General features: G+C 40.5%; 1 protein-coding gene across 1 annotated transcript in view; it reads right to left on the bottom strand.

The window, feature by feature from the left end:
* LOC140310343 (zinc finger matrin-type protein 4-like) overlaps positions 1 to 19,995 on the bottom strand; it is a 232,985-nt gene extending 212,990 nt beyond the window's left edge. Inside the window, exon 1 of the mRNA XM_072388619.1 lies at positions 19,917 to 19,995. The gene's annotated coding sequence lies outside the window, so the exon portion shown is untranslated. The remainder of the gene's footprint in view (positions 1 to 19,916) is intronic.
* Between the last annotated feature and the right edge of the window lie 1,085 nt (positions 19,996 to 21,080).

Here is a 21,080-nt window from a genome sequence, read left to right on the forward strand (position 1 = left end):
TGTTGTCACGATTTACGTTCTGTTTCATGTCTTGTCTCGTCATTTCCTGTTTTATTTTCAAGAATCACTGACCTTCCCCTCGTTTCAGGTATCTTGCCCTTCCTCCCGTGTCAGGCGTCTGATTGTCTTCCCTGATTCCCAAGTGTTTCCACCTGTTCCCCTTGGTCCCTCATGTGTACAAATAGTCTGTGTTTCCCTTGTCTTGTGCCAGTATGTTGTCTCCATTCATGAGCCTCATTACCAGCCTTACTTTGACCCATAGATTCCACAAGCCTGTAGTGAGCGATTCTTCTGCAGTGCTATCTTGTTTGTAATTTGTTCTTGTTCTTAGTCATAGTTTATTTATTCTATACGGTAAGTTTCATAGCCTTGTTTGTTCCTCTGTTCTCAAGGAGAGATTTTTTTGTTGCAACCTTACATAGTCGCCTCCGTTAAAGGAGAGCTTTAAGTTATAGTCAAGGCCGTAACTACCATAAAGGACACCGAGGTCGTGTCATCGTTTTTTTTTTTTGCTTAAATTGTGGTGAATTTATATTTGAAGAGCCAAGAGTAGCGCGACTGTTTTATAAAACAGTGGCTCAGTTTGGGCATACGTGCTGCACGTCATCAACAACATGAACTGTAGTGTTGGGAAGTTCGACTCTTTTGGCTGAATCGGATCATTTACTCTCGAACAGTAAATTGAACGAATCTTTGAACGAATCATTTCGTTCATTTTTCCAGCAGGTGGCGCTGTAGCCCTACTGTGGGCGTTGCACAAAACGGCCACGGTTCTAAACACTTAACACTGAAGGAAACATAGTTTGCTTCAGCTGAGCTGATAAAGTACAAAACACAAAATGCCACAAACAATTCAAACCATGTGAAAACCTGGGAAAGCAAATACACAATAAGGTGACTCGTGTCTGTATCCTCCCTGCCATTGTTGTTTAAAGGAGACACTGACTCAGTAGCTGTCACGTGACAAATTAACGAACGAGAACGATCCGTTCAGCCCTGTCACGTGACAGCTGGTAGAGAACAAGTGAATGTAAAACTCACATTGATTTAGATAATTAGTAACACAATTATGTGAGAAAAAAGTAACAATAAGTTCCCTAAAATGTTACATAGTGCATTTATTGTGTCTTCTTCTTCTTATTATTATTATTATTATATTATTTTATGGTAGAGTATAACACAAAATCAATATGTTGATATAATTTTCAAAAGTATCTATTCACATTATTACATTATCATTTATCTATTTACACACAACACTATACATATCTACAAGAACCGAAGACCACTAATTAATTATGATTTCATGACAAATGAATGAACATCACAAATCAGACATCATTCATTTCCTCCTTCGTTTCTCAGTCCACAGTAGAGTCCTGTGCAGGACTGTTTTCTTCACCCCGCTCCCGCTGAATTTCTGACCATTACCACCGCAATGTGTGTGTTACACTCCCGGCCGCAGCCGTAAAACTTTGAGAATTTATGCCCGCACAATAATAGAAATGCATTGATTTTGTGTCTTCTCCCGTCCCGCAGGAGAAAACACGTCATTTTATAGGCTATTAATAAAGAGATTCACGGACAATTGAGAAACTTCTCCAAATATCACACTTGCCTTGCTTTGTCTTTGTGCTGTAAAGACCTTCTTTGAGCTTCCTTTCCACATCATTTATTGACATCCTGTCGCTAGGCTACATCCCGATCTCACAGTGTTTTTAGCCGCCAGCCACCAGCAGTTGAGTTGTGAACGAATCAAAACTGTTTCCTGTGCGAGGAACGAATCAAAACTGTTTCCTGTGCGAGGAGCCGTAATCCGAGGAGTTGAGTTGTGAACGAATCAAACTGTTTCCTGTCGTGCTGACTGAGCTTATGCAGCAGCCGCCTGTCATATGGTGAGGAAGGGTACTGCATGAAAATGAACGAAGTCATATCAAATATAAGTTCATCTCTAACGAATCGTTCGCGAACGACACATCACTATTGCACTGTCTATGGTAACTACCACACACAAGTCGGACATTGATGTCACCGCTACCGTTAGTGAGTCAGTCAGTCTCACCAGTCACTGGAAGAGGAGCACATCAAGCTAAACATGTAGGTGGAGAGCAGTTTAAGTGGTAGATGACTGTGAGAAAAAAATGCATTTTATGTACAAAAAGTGCTTTACATAAAATAAAAGCATTGCAGCAGGGAGCAGAAAAAGCATTACAAATATGTAAAAGAATATAAATAGAAAGAAAAATAATAATTAAAATGAATAAAAACAAGCAACAGTCGTGATAAGTTAAAATATACCGTGCAGATTTCATGCATTGACACATGAGAAAAGAAATGTTTTTAACCTGGATTTAAAAATGTCTACATTTGGTGACAGTTTAATCTCCACTGGCAGTTTGTTCCACTTGTTTGCAGCATAACAGCTAAATGCTGCTTCTCCATGTTTAGTCTGGACTCTGGACTGGACCAGCTGACCTGGGTCCTTGGATCTAAGAGCTCTGCTGGGTTTATGTTCTCTGAACATATCACAGATGTATTTCGGGCCTAAACCATTCTGGGATTTGTAAACCATCAGTAGGCTTTTAAAATCTATTCTGTGACTGACTGGAAGCCAGTGTAAAGATTTTAAAACTGGTGTGATGTGTTCAGATCTCTTAGTCCTGGTTAAAACTCTAGCAGCAGCGTTCTGGATGAGCTGCAGATGTTTAATGCTCTTTTTGGGAAGTCCAGTTAAAAGACCATTACAGTAATCGAGTCTACTGGAGATGAACGCATGGATGAGTTTCTCCTGTATGGAAGCGAATCGTGACCATAATTTAAATTAAAATGCATTTGCAGAAATGCTTTTTCATTTTAAGAATGTGGCTGCATTATTTGACTCATAAATTAATTTAGTAATCAATCATCCTATTTGCATTTTAATTTTCTTCTTCGAGAGTGCTCAATATTTCAATTAATTAAAATGAAATGGAAATAGACATTTGAGACTTAATTTGCAAAATATACCCCAGCAAATAGATACCAAAATTCAATTTGAAATGTCAAATTTGAAAATTAAAATGCATTTGCATTTTAAGAACGTGGCTGCATTATTGGACTAAAAACAGGAATCAATAATTCCATTTGCATTTCCATTTTCTTCTTCAAGACTGCACATTTTTGCTTTTTCGTTTTCATGGTCTGCCTGCAAAGTACTGCCCTTGATTCGAAAACGAAAAAGCAATCTGAGCAGCGCAGCAGAGTGACGTCAGCTCTTCTTCAGCTGACCGAGCTACCCATCTTATTCGGTAGGGGGCGGTGTGCACATCTGCATTGCATTACATTGCAAATGTGCCAGGAAATTGATTGAATTGCCGGGTCTTTAGAGCAGTGTTCTTCAACCCTGGTACGGTGTACATTTTAGGTCATCCTCAGGATCAGGCAATTCAGCGTCATACCTCAGATGAAAAGGTGTCACACTCTCACCAAAAGACTTCATAAAAGAACTTTTCACAATGAATGGCCTCAGAAATACAAATGTCAGACTCAACGGCTTCAGCTTACACGTTGTCATTTAAAACGGCTTCAGCTTAAACGTTGTCATTTAAAACGGCTTCAGCTCAAACGTTGTCATTTAAAACGGCATCAGCTCAAAAGTTCTCATTTAAAATGGCTTCAGCTAAAAGGTTGTCAGACTCAACGGCATCAGGAAAAAAAACGTCAGACTGAAAGGCATCAGCTAAAAGGTAATAAAACAGCACCGGGAAAAAATGTCACGGGTGCAAAGTCTAGGCAATGATAGTCTTTGGTCTAGGTTTGACCCATGGATGTAATATAATCCATGGTTTGATCGCGGAAATAAATTAAGTCGGCCAGAGACAACTTCGCTATCATGTTGTGACTGTATCTGCAATGGCAACAACTCCAAAAAGAAAGATCCTAGACATATTTGGAACAGGACACGAACGTAAGTTTTATTTTATTTTATTTTTCTTTCTTTCACAACGCAAAACTGTCTCTAAAATTTGTTATTTGGTGTGAACCAAAGGGGAACTATGAAAGTCCAGTCACTTTTGCGCAGTTTTGCTAAACCACCTCCTGGCCATGTGCATTTGTACAACAGAGCCGGCGAGTAATCAGTTAAAAGAGCGGCAGATGACATTGTGGGCTATTTATATATATATATATTTATATGTGTATATTGTGGTACTATCTGTGAGCTACAACAGTAGACCTTGCATGAAAGTGCACCGTTTTAGCTGTGGGGAGTAATAGTTAGTAACAAAGTTATAAATACCTCTGGGGTAAGTTCAGACACCTGCCCCATACACAAAATAATTTGATTATGTGCATGTCGTAATTATTACATCACAATTAAATATGTTTATGATTAAAACAAATACTTTTCCCGAAAACAGACGCAATTTAATTAAAAGATAATATGACTGTGTTGATTTAGTGATCTTGATAATGAAAAGTGAAACTTATCCACTCTCTCCTAATTGGCATGCACCCAATTTTATTTAAAAATGTCGCACTGTGGTTGAGCAATAACATTTTGCTTGTTGTACATCTTTTTCAGACACTCTTTGAAGATGTCAGCCCCGACAGAAAGAAGTATCAACAATTCTGAAATGTGTAAACTTACTGTTTCTGAATAAGACTTATATACAAATATTTGTTTTATTGATTTTCCAGTGTGTTGTCAGTCCATTATCAGTGGTTTGCTTTATTTCTCATTTTGCAGTTAGAACTTGTTCTGAGTCAATTATTATTATTTTTTTCCCCTTTTTTTTCTTTCACCTTGCCTTGCATGCAATTAGTGGCATTGCACACAGTGCACCTCCTCATATTTGGCTATATGAGCATGCATGACTTGACAATAGCCTTGTTGCAGTCCGAAACGTCAAATAAAACTCTTTGCATTTGGAGTTGAGTGTGCGGCGTCCATCTTTATCCATGTTTGCTCCTTCACCAGCACCTCCATAAACTGTGGTGTGCGTTACTTTCACTAAAAAAAAAAAACAGACAGACTAACACAAGTTATTGATACCTCAATAAATTTCAGTACACTAAATTACTTGTCAAAACACTTAAAGGTTTTTGCCATCTTTTGAGCTGATGCCGTTTTAAATGACAACGCTTGAGCTGATGCTGTTTTATATGAGAACTTTTGAGCTGAAGCCGTTTTATATGAGAACTTTTGAGCTGAAGCCGTTTTATATGAGAACTTTTGAGCTGAAGCAGTTTTAAATGAGAACTTTTGAGCTGATGCCATTTTATATGAGAACTTTTGAGCTGAAGCCATTGAGTCTGACATTTGTTTTTCTGAGGCCGTTCATTGTGAAAAGTTTTTTTATGAAGCCTTTTGGTGCGAATGTGACACCTTTTCATCTGAGGAATGACGCTGAAGACTGATCCTGAGGATGTCCTAAAATGTACACCGTACCCTGGTCCTCGGGAGCCACTGTCCTGCATGTTTTCGATGTTTCCCTCCTCCAACACACCTGATTCAAATGAATGGCTCCTTATCAGGTCACTGCAGAGCTTGATGACGACCTAATCATTTCAATTAGGTGTGGTGGAGGAGGGAAACATCGAAAACATGCAGGGCAGTGGGTCCCGAGGACCAGGGTTGAAGAACCCTGCTTTAGAGGATGCATCACAGATCATGGCGCTCCCTCAAATTGTGCAAACACTGTTAGAATTAGCTGAGCAGGTAGAATCTAATAATATATCTGGGTCTGACCGTGACCGAGTAAAACAAGTCTTAGAGAGCTTGGCTGCATACTCTGCTGTCACAGATTTACATATTAATGAGGTTGCCATAGTAAACCTCTGTTCAGTCCTGGAACACCTGGATGCTATGGAGCCTCAAATGGGACGAAGGCGACCAACCATCAACATCCGTGCAGTCCATTGAAAGCTATTTATTGAATGGTTTGAAAATAAAGGAAATAGCGGAGCTGTTCGGCGTAGGCCACCAGACAGTCCGTCAGAGGATACAAAGCAACAGATTGATGTAACAGACTCCTTATTACTATTATTTGTAAAGGGACCGTGTTCACAACTAAACATATTTGTTGCCATTTGATGCTTTATGCCCAAGTTATAACCTGATCATTGTTGATGTGACTGTCACTAAAAATAACTTTTATAACGTAGATCAGTGGCACTCCCTTCTATGTTTGCCTCGCTGCTGTGTCCTTCACCCTTATCTGTACACTCATGTTTGAGTTTGCCGTCCCAACAGCATGACCAAGTGAGCACCAAGTAATCTGCATCCAGTTCAATTTGGACGCACGCCATCAAGTTTGAAATGCTCCTTACAGTTCCAAAAGATATTAAAGTTATCATTGAACTTAATCCCATGGGCGATGCATGCATTTGATAACCATGTGGTCAGGCCAAGAAGTCTGCTGAAAAGTTCAATTCCTTTACCCACAGTAGGAATGGGGCCTGAAATGGAGACACGGTGTGCCCCATAGTGACACAGTTTCTCCAACAGCAGAGAAAAGTATTTCTTCAGGATCTCAGAGCCAATCTTCCTTCTCAGAATATCAAAAGACCCTGTGTGGATAATGATTTTCATGCCATCTGGATGTGTGGACAGAATGGTCGGAAAGATATTTATCAGTTCCCTGAGTGAGGTAATAGAAAAAGTTTTCCGTCTTTGCCATTCTGACATACTGTGTTATAGAGTCCCCACTTAGAATGGTATCGATTCCATTTTTTGTGGTGTCAATTGCTTCCGTAGCCCTTACCTTGGTTGTGGCATTTGGGTTTCTCCTGATATTCTGCAGACAGTATCAAGTCTACAACTCACTGACAGAACTAAAGATTCAGTGGGTTTGAAAATGTATTTGAGGCTTCAAAGCATTTAATTTGTGTGAACTGCTGGAGTGTTCAAGGCGCTAAAAGTCATAATGAGGTCTTCCAATAAAAAAAAGGGCTCACGGTCTGCACATTTCTCACTATATTGGAGAATTTGACAGTGACAAGTTCTACGGAAGCATGAGTCAGTGTGAGTTATTGGTTGTATTTAGAAAGGTGCCTAACTTCTGGAAGTTATGTAAATTCTGTAAGTCAAAAACGAAGAATCCAGGGGCATTTAGGCCATGTCTCCATGCAGTAAATACTTTTCAGTATTTGATCTGTTTATTGTTACTGTTTGTGTTTTCCTGAATAAAAGTGCTAAAATGACACTTTTTAAAGGAACCAGTGCCTAAACAGTAGGAGTGTGTATTCTTTTCATAGATGGCAAGCCAACAATGAGAGCTGTAATTAGATATATGGTGTACAATATTATTAAGGGACTATTTGATGCAAACTGATGCAGATTGATACAGTTCTTAGTATGTTCCACTCAAAATGGCCGACTACCTGTGGACCTGGCACCATGGTGTCCATAGGCGTTTTTGTGCGTCTTGGCATGACGAAGGCGTGTACCGAGTTTCATCAGGGTACGGCAAAATGACTCCATTCGTTTGGCGTTATTGAAATGTTTTATTGAAATGTTTTATTGAAATGGCGCTACAGAGCCATTTTGCGCCACCAATGTTCGCGAACGCCAAATTGCGCTGTTTCCCCCCACGACTTGGCGTGGTTTGGAGCAAATTTCTCAAACAATAATGATAATAACGCCTTCAGGAATAATAGGGCCTTCGCAGTTCACCACTCAGGCCCTAATAACGCCTTCAGGAGCAATAGGGCCTTCGCAGTTCACTGCTCGGGCCCTAATAACGCCTTGAGTTACAATAGGGCTTCGCTGCCTTGCAGCTCAGGCCCTAATGAGTTATCTATATTGTATTCGGAAAAAGTCTTTAATATCATTGTCTTCATCTTGTGTCTTGTTGTTCTTCTTGCTTATACTAGCTGTATTCGAACGATTTCTCACCAATGAGTGTTCATCGCTGGCAATTAATCCAAGTGGCTAACCTGCGTAGCTCTAACAAAAACTGTGCGTGGTGAAAAATTATTTCTGTATCAGTGTGCATTACATAACGTATGTATATATTGTATTGTTGTATGTATTATATATAACTCCTAGTGATATATAAGTAGAGTGAAGATCATCATCTAATGGCAGCATCAGGTTCTAATTCTAACGTCAGTCACTAATCAAATAGCTGGCTCACTGATCCACACACAGAATAAGATTCCATAGTCTGACATTTTCATCTTGTTCAAAAAAACCATGCTGTAATGAATGTTTACGTGCACATAAACAGGTGGAGCTAGAGCTGGACCCACTGTGAAAGAAAGTTTGAGTGAGACTAGTTTGTTACCTTAGCATGTTCTTCATGTGGAGATGATTGAGATTCTGAACAGAAAACCACAAAAAAAACCACAAAAAAAATTCAAGAGGAGCAGCGAATATCTTGGAGGCATTGGGAAGTTGCCCAGTTTCATAAAACTGGACGATCAAAACATTATTTGTCTAGAGAAATGTTGGATTTTTCAGCCTGTTAAAACACATCGAGCCAAGTATTCCGAAGAATATGGATTATAATCCTATGTGTTGTCAGTATCCAAACCTGATAGTAATATTGAATAAGATCAGTTCCAAAGCTATTGAAAATGCACAGCCGATTGGAATGAGGTTGGGTTGTTAGTCAACACAGCATGGACGTACTAGAAAAGCCATTTTTTGCATCCTGTCCTTAGTCATTGATAGTCATTTGGAGCTTGTAATTAGCATGTCTTTGAGTAAAATTCAGCAAGAAAAAGAAGCCAGCTAAATGAGCTCTATGTTGTACTGAAAACTAATGAGACTCACTTCGGTTTGGCAATTTAGAAAGAACAGTAGGAAAAGTACAGTATGGGAGCAGCTGTCTGGTCTCTGAGTACTCGCTGTGACCCTTACCCTAACCCAGCAGCATTTTGTCCAGCTGGTGCTCGGAGACCAGAGCGAGACTCCAACTTTGCTCGCGGGGGGGAAATTAGGCAGACTAGATGAGTCCTGGAGTCATGGAGCCCTGTGCACCGATCTTCCTCCCATTCTATCTATCATTCTGCTACTCTGGCTATGCGAAGGCAAAGGCGAGCCAAAATGCCTTGAGGTCAAAACAATGAGCAGTTACTTTGTGCTGGCTGCTAAGTGGTCCATTCCCATGCAATGTGACCTGAGCTGCATCCAGATATCTGCAGAGAGAAAACATTAGTATTCACACTGGCACAAACTGCTTACACTCTAGTAATATAATCAGCTTGGTGTTCAGCCAGAGCAGATATTTGGGACAAATGTTGAGTTGATGCAACAATAAAAGTGTTAAACTGGCCAGCTCAAGGATATTATTGCTCTCCAACATGAGTAAAACATCAAGGATTAAACTCATAAACTGCTGTCAAAGAAACACCACAGAAACGCCTAAAATATTCCAGCTGTTACATTACAGTGAAGCTTCAGTAGTTTACACAAAAGTCTTTATGTGAATAAGCCTAACTGTAACGTAAAGGGTGCACATCCGCACAGTGATACTGAATAACCCATGAAATTGTGAAACATGGATCATTCAGTTGGGATAGTTTTAATTATCTTGCCAAGAACTTCCTATACGTGACCACAGTCCAGAAGTGCCAATGGTTTTTATCTGCTCCATACTGTCAGAAAGAATAGGGAACATTTTCTGGATGCTTTGTTCGAAATCTCATCTAAAAGCGGCACTGAAAAGTGTTCTACAAAAAAAGATACAAATTTCCAGATCCAAGAACAGTCTGGTACCTTTGAAGTTTATTTGCCATTCTGCTGTTATGGAAAGTGGAAGAGCAGATGTATTGCCTTTGATAAAGCCCACATTTCATCTGTGATGCAGGTGACTTTGTTTGGATGTTGTCTTCAAAGCGACTTTGAGGCCATGTGAAAATAAAAGTGCTCAACTCAAATTATTGGAGCACTTTGTTACTGTGTGCTATTTATAAAAATCCTGAGAGTGTCTCAGTTGACCTTCCATGAAAGGAATGTTAGAGACGGAACAAGAAACAAGCGCAGCGAGAAGAAAATGGAAAGCAACAGAGAAGCTGGGCAATTTAGACCTTACAAAAGCAAACAGTTATTGATGGCATGGAAGCACAGAGCTTCAAAGTCTCTTATTTATAGGCATCATATATTACAGAAAGCAGAAAGGGGAATGGAAGTGTTTCTCTCTATTTGAAGGAATAGAGCGGATGACTCAAGGACTTGAATTAAAGAAAGAGTCAATGAGCAAGCTTATTATCTGAGGATGTTTATTATATCTTGTTTTTTAAAGTATTTTTTTTGCAAAGTGCTAAAAAACAAGAAAGCTTACATACAAAACTGTGCCAGTTCATTTTTTAAAGACTGTGTTGAGATAATTTTCTGTTTCGGGGATGAGAGGGTTGCCACGGTTTATTTTCCGTCTTACGTCTTGTCTCGTCATTTCCTGTTTTATTTTGAAAAAGCACTAATTTTGTCCTCTTGTTTCAGGTATCTTGCCCTTCCTCCCATGTCAAGCGTCTCATTGTCTTCCCTGATTCCAAGTGTTTCCACCTGTTCCCCTTGGTCCCTCGTGTGTTCAGATAGTCTGCGTTTCCCTTGTCTTGTGCCAGTATGTTGTCTCTGTTCGAGCGTCATTACCAGCCACTCTCCTTGTCTTGTCCCTCGTTCCATGATCCCACGTGCCTGCAGTGAGCGACTCTCCTGTAGTGCGTCTTGTTTTGTAATTTATTCCACAGCCATAGCCTTAGTGATTTATTGAACGGTAAGTTTCATAGCCTTTGTTTTTCCTCCATTTTTACGGAGTGATTTTTCGTTGTTTCTTGTCATAGTCGCCTCCGTTAAAGGAGAGCCCTTAAGTTACAGTAAAAGTTTTATAGAGCCTCTGTTATTGTAACGAGTGCGCCTTTGTTTTATCCGCCTCATTTTGAGAGCGAGTCTTTGTTTCGTTAAGAGTTCATAGCTTTTGGTTTTCCTCCTGTTGTGGAGAGACTTTACGTTTGTTAACTTTCCTAGCCGCGCTCCTCCTCCCTCGTAGTTACAGAGGAGAGCGCTTAGGCGTTTTATAGCCCTTTTCGTTTGCGCTACGGGAGATCGCCCTGCAGTGCCGTGTTCTGTCTTGTGTTTGGGTATTTATAATAAAACCCTCTTGAAACCACGACCCTGCATCTGCGTCCTGAATCCCTCTCTGGTAACTGACAAGGGTAATGGCATCATGCAGCTCTGAAGTAAGGATGGCATCATGAAGAGGCAGATGGAGCTTGAAGGAACTACTTTGTTAAATGCAGCATTACTCTTTTCTTCATCATGCTTGAGGCTGATCAACCGCTGACTCCGCTGCACCGGCACAGCCCGCTGACCTGCCGGGTCCCACGCCTGATCCGGCCGTCCTGCCGGGTCCCACGCCTGTTCCGGCCGTCCTGCCGGGTCCCACGCCTGATCCGGCCGTCCTGCCGGGTCCCACGCCTTGTCCTGCCGTCCTGCCGGGTCCCACGCCTGATCCGGCCGTCCTGCCGGGTCCCACGCCTGATCCGGCCGTCCTGCCGGGTCCCACGCCTGATCCGGCCGTCCTGCCGGGTCCCACGCCTGATCCGGCCGTCCTGCCGGGTCCCACGCCTGATCCGGCTGTCCTGCCATCATGTAAAACAGATCAACCATGTCTGGAATCTTAAGTATGCGTTGAACTGGTGCTGCAGGTGAAAGAGAAAAGCCTCTGACAGCCACTGTTCTCTTAAAACTGTCCACTGAGAACAAAAAGGTTTTTGGAAGCTTTCTTTTATTTTAATCGGCTTATGATGATGTTCTTCATTCCAAACCTCTCCTGTGGTCACAGATCTGGGTTGTGACTGAAAGAATGAGGTTGCAGATACAAGCAATGAGTTTCCTTTAGAGGGTGGCTTGTCGCAACCTGAGGAGTTTGACCATCCGGAGGGAGCCACTGCTCCTCCACACTGAGAGGAGTCAGCTGAGGTGGTTTAGGCATCTAATTAGGATGGTTGGCTCCCTGTGGATGCTGTCTGGACACATCCAACTGGAAGGAGGTCCCAGGGCAGACCAAGAAGACGCCAAAGGAATCCACGTTCCCTTTGGCCTGGAAACACAATGGGAGCCCCTAGGAAGAGCTGCAGCGTGTCACTGGAGAGAGGGATGTCTGGGTTTACCTCCTGGACCTGCTGCTTCAGCAACCTGACCTCGGACAAGCGAAAGATAATGAATAGAGGAATTGATGGATGTATTATTTGCTAAAACATACAAATACTTCCGTTATTATTTCGATTATTGAATTTCAGTCAGTACTACGAATAATGCTGTCAGAGAGTTGGCAACTGTTTAGTCTCTAAATCATGGATAAAAACAAACAGATGTATAAATGTGAACCAAAAGTTGAGCAATTACATAAAACTGAAGGTAATCAAGTGCTGAAAAGTGCCTCAGAACCACAAACTTTTCTATAGGTGTTGCTACTTCTAAAGACCCTCTACAAATGCTTTATCTAAAGAGTGGACTGGTCAGAAAGTCCAGGAATTTCCAGACTTATTTTTTGCCTCATTTTTCTTAGTTACCTCCATCTCCCATGACATGTGAATTTCCTGACTGCACTTCGATGGAGGCATCTTTCTCCAAACGGCTTCTCTTGGACTTAGGCAATGGCATCAGAACTTGGCTGGTTTGTTTATTTTAACATAAAAGTAAAAACTGTTTAATTCACAGCTCAGGAGGAAGAGCAGTCGCCCACCAATTGGAAGGTCGGTGTTTCGACTCTGGCTTCCCCAGGATACATGTCGAAGAGTCCCTGGGCAAGACACTGAACCCCACGTTGCCTCCCAGTGTATCATTGGGGTATGAATGTGTGTATGAATGATTAGAAACGCACGTAGTTATGAATCTTAAGACGTGCTGTATGAATGTGTAGTGAAGCGCTTTGAGTGGTCAGTTAGACTAGAAAAGCGCTATAAAGTACAAGTCCATTTACCATTTACCATAACAAAGAGATAATAACCACATTTTATTTAAGTGACACCAGACACAACATATAATGTATAATCTGTATTGTTTTCGCCCATGAAATTCCACACTTTTACTTCTAATTTTCAGCATTTCGTTTCTTTTCACAATTCAAAAGAGCAGCAAAACTGAATGGAATTAACCTTTATTATTTCCAGCCTTCCTTTACCTTTCAACTTGTGATGTTTTGTAGGACATTTAAGAATGTCATTATCACTATAGCTAAAATGATATATAGCCGGCACACGGGGCACCTGAAATATATATAGCGGACACACATAGCGTGATGTGATAAGATATAAGGATTTATCCGAAAAAGTTCTCACTATCTGAATAAACGTTGTTTAACCTCGTTTTGGGGCACCACCTTCAATCGAACGAAAAAGACAGAATCTTACGATTCTGGTATGTTGAATTAACAATAAATTATTAATTAATAATTAATAAATTCCAGTCTCATATAGTCGCTACTCATGAATTCTCATTTTGTTGGACTCACACATACGTAAAGAACACATACACAAAAAACGATTGATTTTATATATGTATATATATGAACCATTTATTAAAATGATATGACCAAAGACATGAACCTTAAGACAACAATAGAAATGCTTTGAAAATGGATCATTTTCAGAAACACTTCGTGAATTGAAAAGAACTAAGGGGAGGGGGTGGATGGATACCGGAATCATTCAAATAGTCTGTTTGTTACTATTTGAATTGTTGCTATTTGAATTTAAAGACTAACAGCTTGGATAAATTTATCATTTTAACAGTGAATTCTCTCGACACCCACCGCATACCGTCTGAAATGTAAGAACAGGGGAGATCTTATTGTTAAGTCGGCTTCGAACCACAGGTAAAAACAACAGGCCAGCGGGTCCAGCTGAGTCTCTCTCGGTTCCGGTCTCGCGGCCTGTTGTGCTTGACTTTCATTAAAGTGGCCTGGACCGGTCGCTCTCCTACGCCGGAGGGGCTTCTGGTGGCTTCTGGTGGCTCAGAAGACGAACAGGTAGGAATTCACCGCAAATAATGACAAAATTGTCCAAGGGTCGAATTGGTTTTGGTTGCTGACCAACTCTGATGAGGTGAACTTAAATTCACTAAAGATTGACAAAAAGGTTGACAAGCTTAACGCTGGCTCCTTTTGGTGAGCAAAACTAGGTGAGGATGCATGCAGCAGCAGAGTAAAAAAAAAGTGCTATAAAAAGAAGAGAGGATGAGGGACGAACAAAAATGCAAAACGTTTCTTTAAACTACATTCTTCTCATTCTGTCTTTGTTCGGACCTTCTTCTTCCATCTCACCTTCCTCTCCTGCCATTTTCAAAGACTCTCCGCCAGACTCTCATTCCATCACTCTTAAAACTCTCTGTTCTTCATTATTCAATCTTTCTACTCTGTACCAGCTTCTCTTCCACTCCGACTTTCTTCTGGCTTTTCCTCACAGTTTACGGAGTTTGATTCGCGGAGGTGGGGCATGATGTAGGCTTACGCTAGACTTTCAGCCAATGTTATGCCTGAAACTGTTGTGACGTCTGCCTGGGCGTATTTTGTAAGGTGACCCATTCTGGCTTAGGAGTCTGCAACGAGGGTGCAGCAAAGGAACTTGTTTATTCATTCCTCCGTCTCATAAACATTCGTTCAGAGGATTCTGAAAACACCACAACTTGTTAAGATATGAAGGTTAAAGATGTAGCATAAACTTAGGATATAAGGACATCAAAACAATGTCCTGACGTATGAATAACGAACCAAACAATGTTATCTACCCCATGTGTTAAACATGGAATACAATAAGAAACAGCCAGAAACATTGGTTAACAGTTGCATTATTTCATATAAATGTCACTTGTCATATGAAAGTTGTTGACTTCATTTTGGGTTTATCTATTCAGTACTATGGACCACTAGGGGGCAATGTGGCTCCATAAGCTGATTAGTCATTTTCAAAAATAATTACTTCTTTGGTATCCTTCCACATATGATCGTGAAAAAGGTATTAAAATGCAGCTTGTGGTATAACAGAACAGGGCTGTACGCAGGGCCCAGAAAATACTGAGGTCATGAGTCAGAACTTCTAGTCGGATCCAGGGGCATGGTCCCCTGGAAATTTTTTTAATTCCGTTATTTAAATCTGGCCATTTTCAGAGTCTTAAAGGAACAAAGACAACATCATAATGACTTTTAGGTTTATTTGTTTTGTTTGTTATCAGAGAACATCAGCCTCATCCTAAATGATTTGCAAATGAGTTACACTGTAAAACTGGAGAATTAATTTCATCAAGTCATGGATTAGGAATAAAAAGGAATGAACTGTCCTGGTACAGAAGGATAATATATACAAATGCTTCATATTTCCTTCAGTATTTAAAATAGATACCCAAGCCCTATTACACTATTATGCTGATGATAGTGCCTAATCTGTTCACTGTTGTTAAGGAAAACCAGCTTTTGAACACATTTCTATTATAATCTCACACAATACTTCAATTATCATGCATCATACATCTGATTTTTAAAACGTATACAGGTCTGGCATAGTCTCTTCCTTTTATAGTACCTGCTCTCCCTCTATCACTGCTCCTCTTCTTGCTGGTTGGCCCAAAGATGAGCTTGGTTTGGCTCAGCCTTTTCCTCCCTATCCTGTTTTCCCTTTAGGGAATAATATAAAAAAACTATACTATCTCACTCACCTGCATCTTAATGCTAACATCAATAATATTGTTAATATTGTAAATTTTCACATTTGTATTTTAATACTCTACACTTTTACTGAAGCATTTTTCTTAGTTTCTTATTTTGTGTGGTATTATTGTGCCAAGGTTTTTTTTATTCAACTTATTTATATTTAAATTCTTATCTTTAATTCTTGGTGGCAGGTAAAAAGAAAATTTCACTGCACATTGTACTATGTATGATTATGTATGTGACAAATAAAACTCTTGAAACTATAAACACAGTTAAATACTAAACTGATAGAAATGAAAACAATACGCCATTTCAACATCATGTTTTCAGATGTCAGAAGTCTTAAAAAACCTTGAGGACGGTGCAGAGCTTTTGAAATTTGAGGTAAAAATGGAGCATTATTAGACTTTTTTAAGGACCATTATGGTGAGTCATGAAGTAAGGGCAAGTTACCACAGAAAGTTATTAAGGTTCAACATCCAACATTGAGAAATCAACACTGAATAAACGTTTAATTTTCAATCGAAGACGTCGCTGACATTTCAATCGCAAAATTAATGTTGACTCAACCGGTGGAAATTGATTAACGAAGTTAACCAAAATTAAACTTTGATTCGATGTTTCCTTGCTATCCGAGTTGTACGCTGGGCTGCAATAAAAATATCTCCACATTAAAATGCATTTTTTTCTCACAGTCATCTACCACTTAAACTGCTCTCCACCTACATGTTTAGCTTGATGTGCTCCTCTTCCAGTGACTGGTGAGACTGACTGACTCACTAACGGCAGCGGTGACATCAATGTCCGACTTGTGTGTGGTAGTTACCATAGCGACCAAACTGAGCCACTGTTTTATAAAACAGTCGCGCTACTCTTGGCTCTTCAAATATAAATTCACCACAATTTAAACAAAAAAATAAAAAATACAGAGGACACGAACTCGGTGTCCTCTATGGTAGTTATGGCCTTGACTGAGAACATGAAAGAACTTATACAAAGATATAAAGCACATTTAATACAGTTTCAAGATTCAGCTAAAAAGTGATTCTGGGTGAGATCCTTTTGAGAGGTCCTAAATTCATGGCACAGGTCTGTGGAAAGAGGGGCTGAGAAACTCCCTCAAAATGCTTTCATATCCCGGAGGTTGGTGTAAATTTATCTTCTTTTATGTAGAAATCCCCCATCTGGTATTTCCACACTGACCATCCCCACAAAAGAATGTTGGAGCCATTTAAAGTCTTAAGTTTGTATTAAATTCCACACTTGAGTTCGCTACAATCACTATATTGAAATTAAACATATGAAGCTCTTTTTTTAATTTCATGGCTAATTAATAAAGAGGACAATCAGTTTATTAATAGCTAGCGTTGCAGCCTCTCTTTGAAAGCAAGAGAAAAATATTAACTGGAGCCGAGTATGAAAAAGCAATAACAGTGCTGCAGCTATTTGAAAGCTGCATCAAATTTAAAAAAGCCACCTGAGAGACATCAAAGTAAAGCAGAATTAATTAACTGATTTCCTTGCTGTATCATTTTGTTTCTGTGCAAAAGGAGGATAGATCAGTGAGGTCCCAAATGAGAAATATCACCAGAGAATCAGAGAGAAATCAAAAGGAAATAATATTTTTCTAATTATTATCTGCTGATGTGATTTGATGCTAATAAAAACTGTAAGTACCCTTTTTACTTTTTTTCTTCTTCTTTTCCTAATCAAAGAAGTACTTACAGTTTATGCTGTTCTACAGACTTTGGGCTTTTTCCTTAATTTTTCAACATGAAAAATACAACTATCGGTAGTTGCAGCCCTTTTATGTTTGCCAATGTATGCAACGAATACCAACTCTACTGTCACTGAGTCTGCTTTGACCTCTTATGTGTGGAGAATCTATCCCACACTATATGTGTGTATGTAATATACAGTGTGTGTGTGTGTGTGTGTGTGTGTGGGGGGGGGGGGGGGGGTACGTGTAAAAGGGATCTTCTATTTATCTCATGTCCTGCTCAGGCATTATGGCCCACTTTAATCCAATGATCTGATGGTGAATTCAGCTCCCTCCTTCTTCTGCTTTACAATTTACCTTTAATGTCACCTTCAGGGAACAGGCAAGCCCCTCTCCTGGGGACGTATGCTGAGGAATGGTCAGAGACGCCACAACAGCACAGGCAACCCAGGCAATTGCCAAGGGCCCCGAGCTGGAAGGGGCCCCAAGACAGGGCTGACATTGGTCCTTATCAATAACAAAATGATTTAATTGCTTTAGACATTGCAGCGTCAGTGCATCGGGAAACCCCCGCATAGGGCCCCTACTTGCTGTTACTGGCTAGTGGCTGTTAAGGGACCCCACGAGACACGGCCGATATTGACAGCTGTCACTGCTTTCCGGCGTGAGGAACCGTTCCTGCACTGTGATGACACTACCAGACACTTTGATGCGCGCACATCCTGTATTTTGCAGCGCAAAAGTGAGACCAGACATCAATGAGTGCCGTAAGTTCTTTATGGATCTGTGAAGTCATCTTTAAACTGTTAAAGGATAAGTTCTGTTTTTCTCAACCTCTACCTTATTTCTAGCATTAGATACGTTAATTTATTCACCCATAACATTTTAGTGTATATCCACAATGGGATTGACCGGACAATGTAGCCTTTAAATAGGCCATTGTCTGCTCGTTCATTAATTTCACCATGTCTAATCTAATGTAATCTAACATCTAATGCTAGAAATAAGGTCCAGGTTGAAAAACAACAGTGAACAGGGAAATTGACTGTCATCTTTGTCGACTTGGTACATGTTTTTAATGTTAAATAGCTCTCCCAAATAAGTTAAATCTGTGTATTCCTGATATACCGAGAGAATGAGTTCATAGTGATGACTACAAGCTGTACTGAACATCTCCCAAGTCCTTTCAGCATAGTATGCAGCACAATTGTCTGTATGTTGTGCTACAAGTATCTTTGTTACTTTACTTGCAGGAATAACAAAAAAATGAGATACACTGATTATCATTTGATCTTTTCTACCATTACCTGCATTCCAGATGTAGTGGTGTGTGGTTTAGGTGCCCTATATACTCAAATATTTTCCAGTGAGATATTGCCACCCCAAAATGATCACATAACCATCCTGGCCACCCCACAGAAAATGTTCTAGCTTTGCCACTGCCTTAAGGGCATGCAAAAAAAAAGAAAAAAAGAAAAACCTCTGATGAAAGGAGCTTTTCAGCATTAAAGTTGATTAAAAAAAAAACTACTTGCGGTCAACCATGTGCCAAGAGACACTCAGAGGACTGGCACTGATTTCAATAGAACATGATGTGCAAAGGTCTTTGGATATGGAAGACATCATTGCTGCATTTGGACAAGCTAAGGCCCGCAAGCAGAAGTTTTAAAAACAAATTCCACTAGGACGTGGATGTGGATATGGGACCAAAGACCACTACCTTTTTTTTTGCTTGGTTGGTTGTGTTTTTGTTATTCAGAAAACTTTCCACATTTCAGTTGTGTTTGCTATGTTATACAGTATATTGCATGTAGAGTTTTCTATAGTCTTCACATTTGTGAGATTTTGCACTTTGGTAATTCAAAATAAATGATTTCTTGATTAAATGATCTTCCTGGTGTTTTTTGGCTGGGAGGGCCCCCATGGTCACTCTTGCCTAGGGCCCCCAAGGTGACTCGAAACGCCCCTGGGCATGGTGACGCTGACATTGTTGCTTACTATTCAGAGCTGGGAAGCAGAACGTGCAGAATTAACTTTATTTTCAAAGTCTGAACTGAATAAAGAGCGCTGTCTCTGAAGAGTTTTAACAATATTGAGCATTCGCAGCACCGTGCTGTATTAATCATAGTTGAACCTCTGCCGTCCCAGCTCACTAACATCGTCCGCACCTGACAGCTCATGTCCTAATTGTAGCAGGGAAACTCCTATAAGGATCCCCTAGGGAATCCCCAAACCTGTCCTGCATGTAGGACCCGCTCAGGAGGCGTGAGGTCAGCCTCCACCAACACAGGCTGCTCCGCTTACCTTTTAACCCCCGCTTGCACCGCGGGCTGCAGCCGCTGCGCTCCGGCTCCCAGCGGTAGAGTGCAACAAGAATCACGGCTGATCAGGAAAATCAGCATGCAACACGACATCCATGCTTTTCCGCTGCTGTAAAGCATCTACATAAAGTCACACTCGCTCTCTGCTCTGGACGCTGCACGTCTTTCATCACGGAGAAGAAGACGTTAGGAAAAAAGAAAAAGAATAGACGGACAAGAGAGGGGAAAGCAAAATAAATGTACCTGTAACTCCACACTGTAGCCCTGATAGAAGTGCGTCGGGAACGCCGCCAGCTGATGTTGCCCTTGGATGGAAAGTGTACAATCCGTTAACCAGAAGAGACAGAAGTGCGACAGACTACGCGGGAGACGCGTCTGCTGCTGGCCGCAGTACTACACTATAGTACAATCTGCCGCTTCTCTCCTCCCCGCTGCGCTCCCATTGGCCGTGCGGCGCGCATCGGCGGCATAAGTTTACTTAAGGTATAAGGCAGGAAGTGGAGGCTCCCATCAGCCAGCATCACCTGCACAGACCGTTCACACATGGGCCCAGAGAGTATCGAACAGTGATGATGAAAAGATCTAAAAATAGCATTCCACTTTGTGGTCTAGTAGTAATCCATGATGGGTTGTATGTTCAATGATATTTCTTTTTGTAGCATATGTTTCACATGTGACTGACTGAAACATAACATGACAGAAACCTAGAGTGATGCCGCATGAATGATACAAATTCCAAGGCACAACTATTTTCAGATCATCGATTCAGTCTATGTAAAGATGAACCGAGGGCTTGTTTTTCTGATCTAAGCATCACACAAAAAGTAAAACATGCTATACACTTTTGCTCAGTATACATTCAAGTGGAAAAAAGATGCCAAGGTTTTGTAAATGAATGCATTATAAAAATAATCTAGTCCTCACCAGGCCTTAAAATTAAGTAACTTTAGATGAAGAAAAGCACATGACGTATTTACATGTTATTATTTTTTTTACTAAAACTTTGAGGGTGCACATCCACCTGTTTTTGCAGATTATTAAGCCTGTGTGACAAGACCCAAAGTTTGAAAAATCTCAAAACATCACCTTTGTCTGGCTTGTTAAATCTGATACATCGATTCAAAGGGAAGTGCATGAAAGTGCAGTGGGAACAGGCACCATGTCCACAGAAATGAAAAACTGTAATAATTCCTCACTGTTTGATTGATGCTCTTCCAGTTTTGTCCTCTGATGGCGACATCTTCTTCTGCAATGGTTTAATTGAACCCAACTGTACCTGTTGAAGTTGGTTTTTTAAACTGGGTGAATATTTGGACCAAAAACACTGTTAACCAGCCCTTTGATTTAACGGACATGCTTAGCAGCACTGAAACATTTATGTGCAAATACAGTCAGCTGATCATTCAA

This window comes from Leuresthes tenuis, unplaced genomic scaffold (genome assembly GCF_036924035.1).
Source record: "Leuresthes tenuis unplaced genomic scaffold, fLeuTen1.0.hap1 SCAF_6, whole genome shotgun sequence".
Taxonomy (NCBI): Eukaryota; Metazoa; Chordata; class Actinopteri; order Atheriniformes; family Atherinopsidae; genus Leuresthes; species Leuresthes tenuis.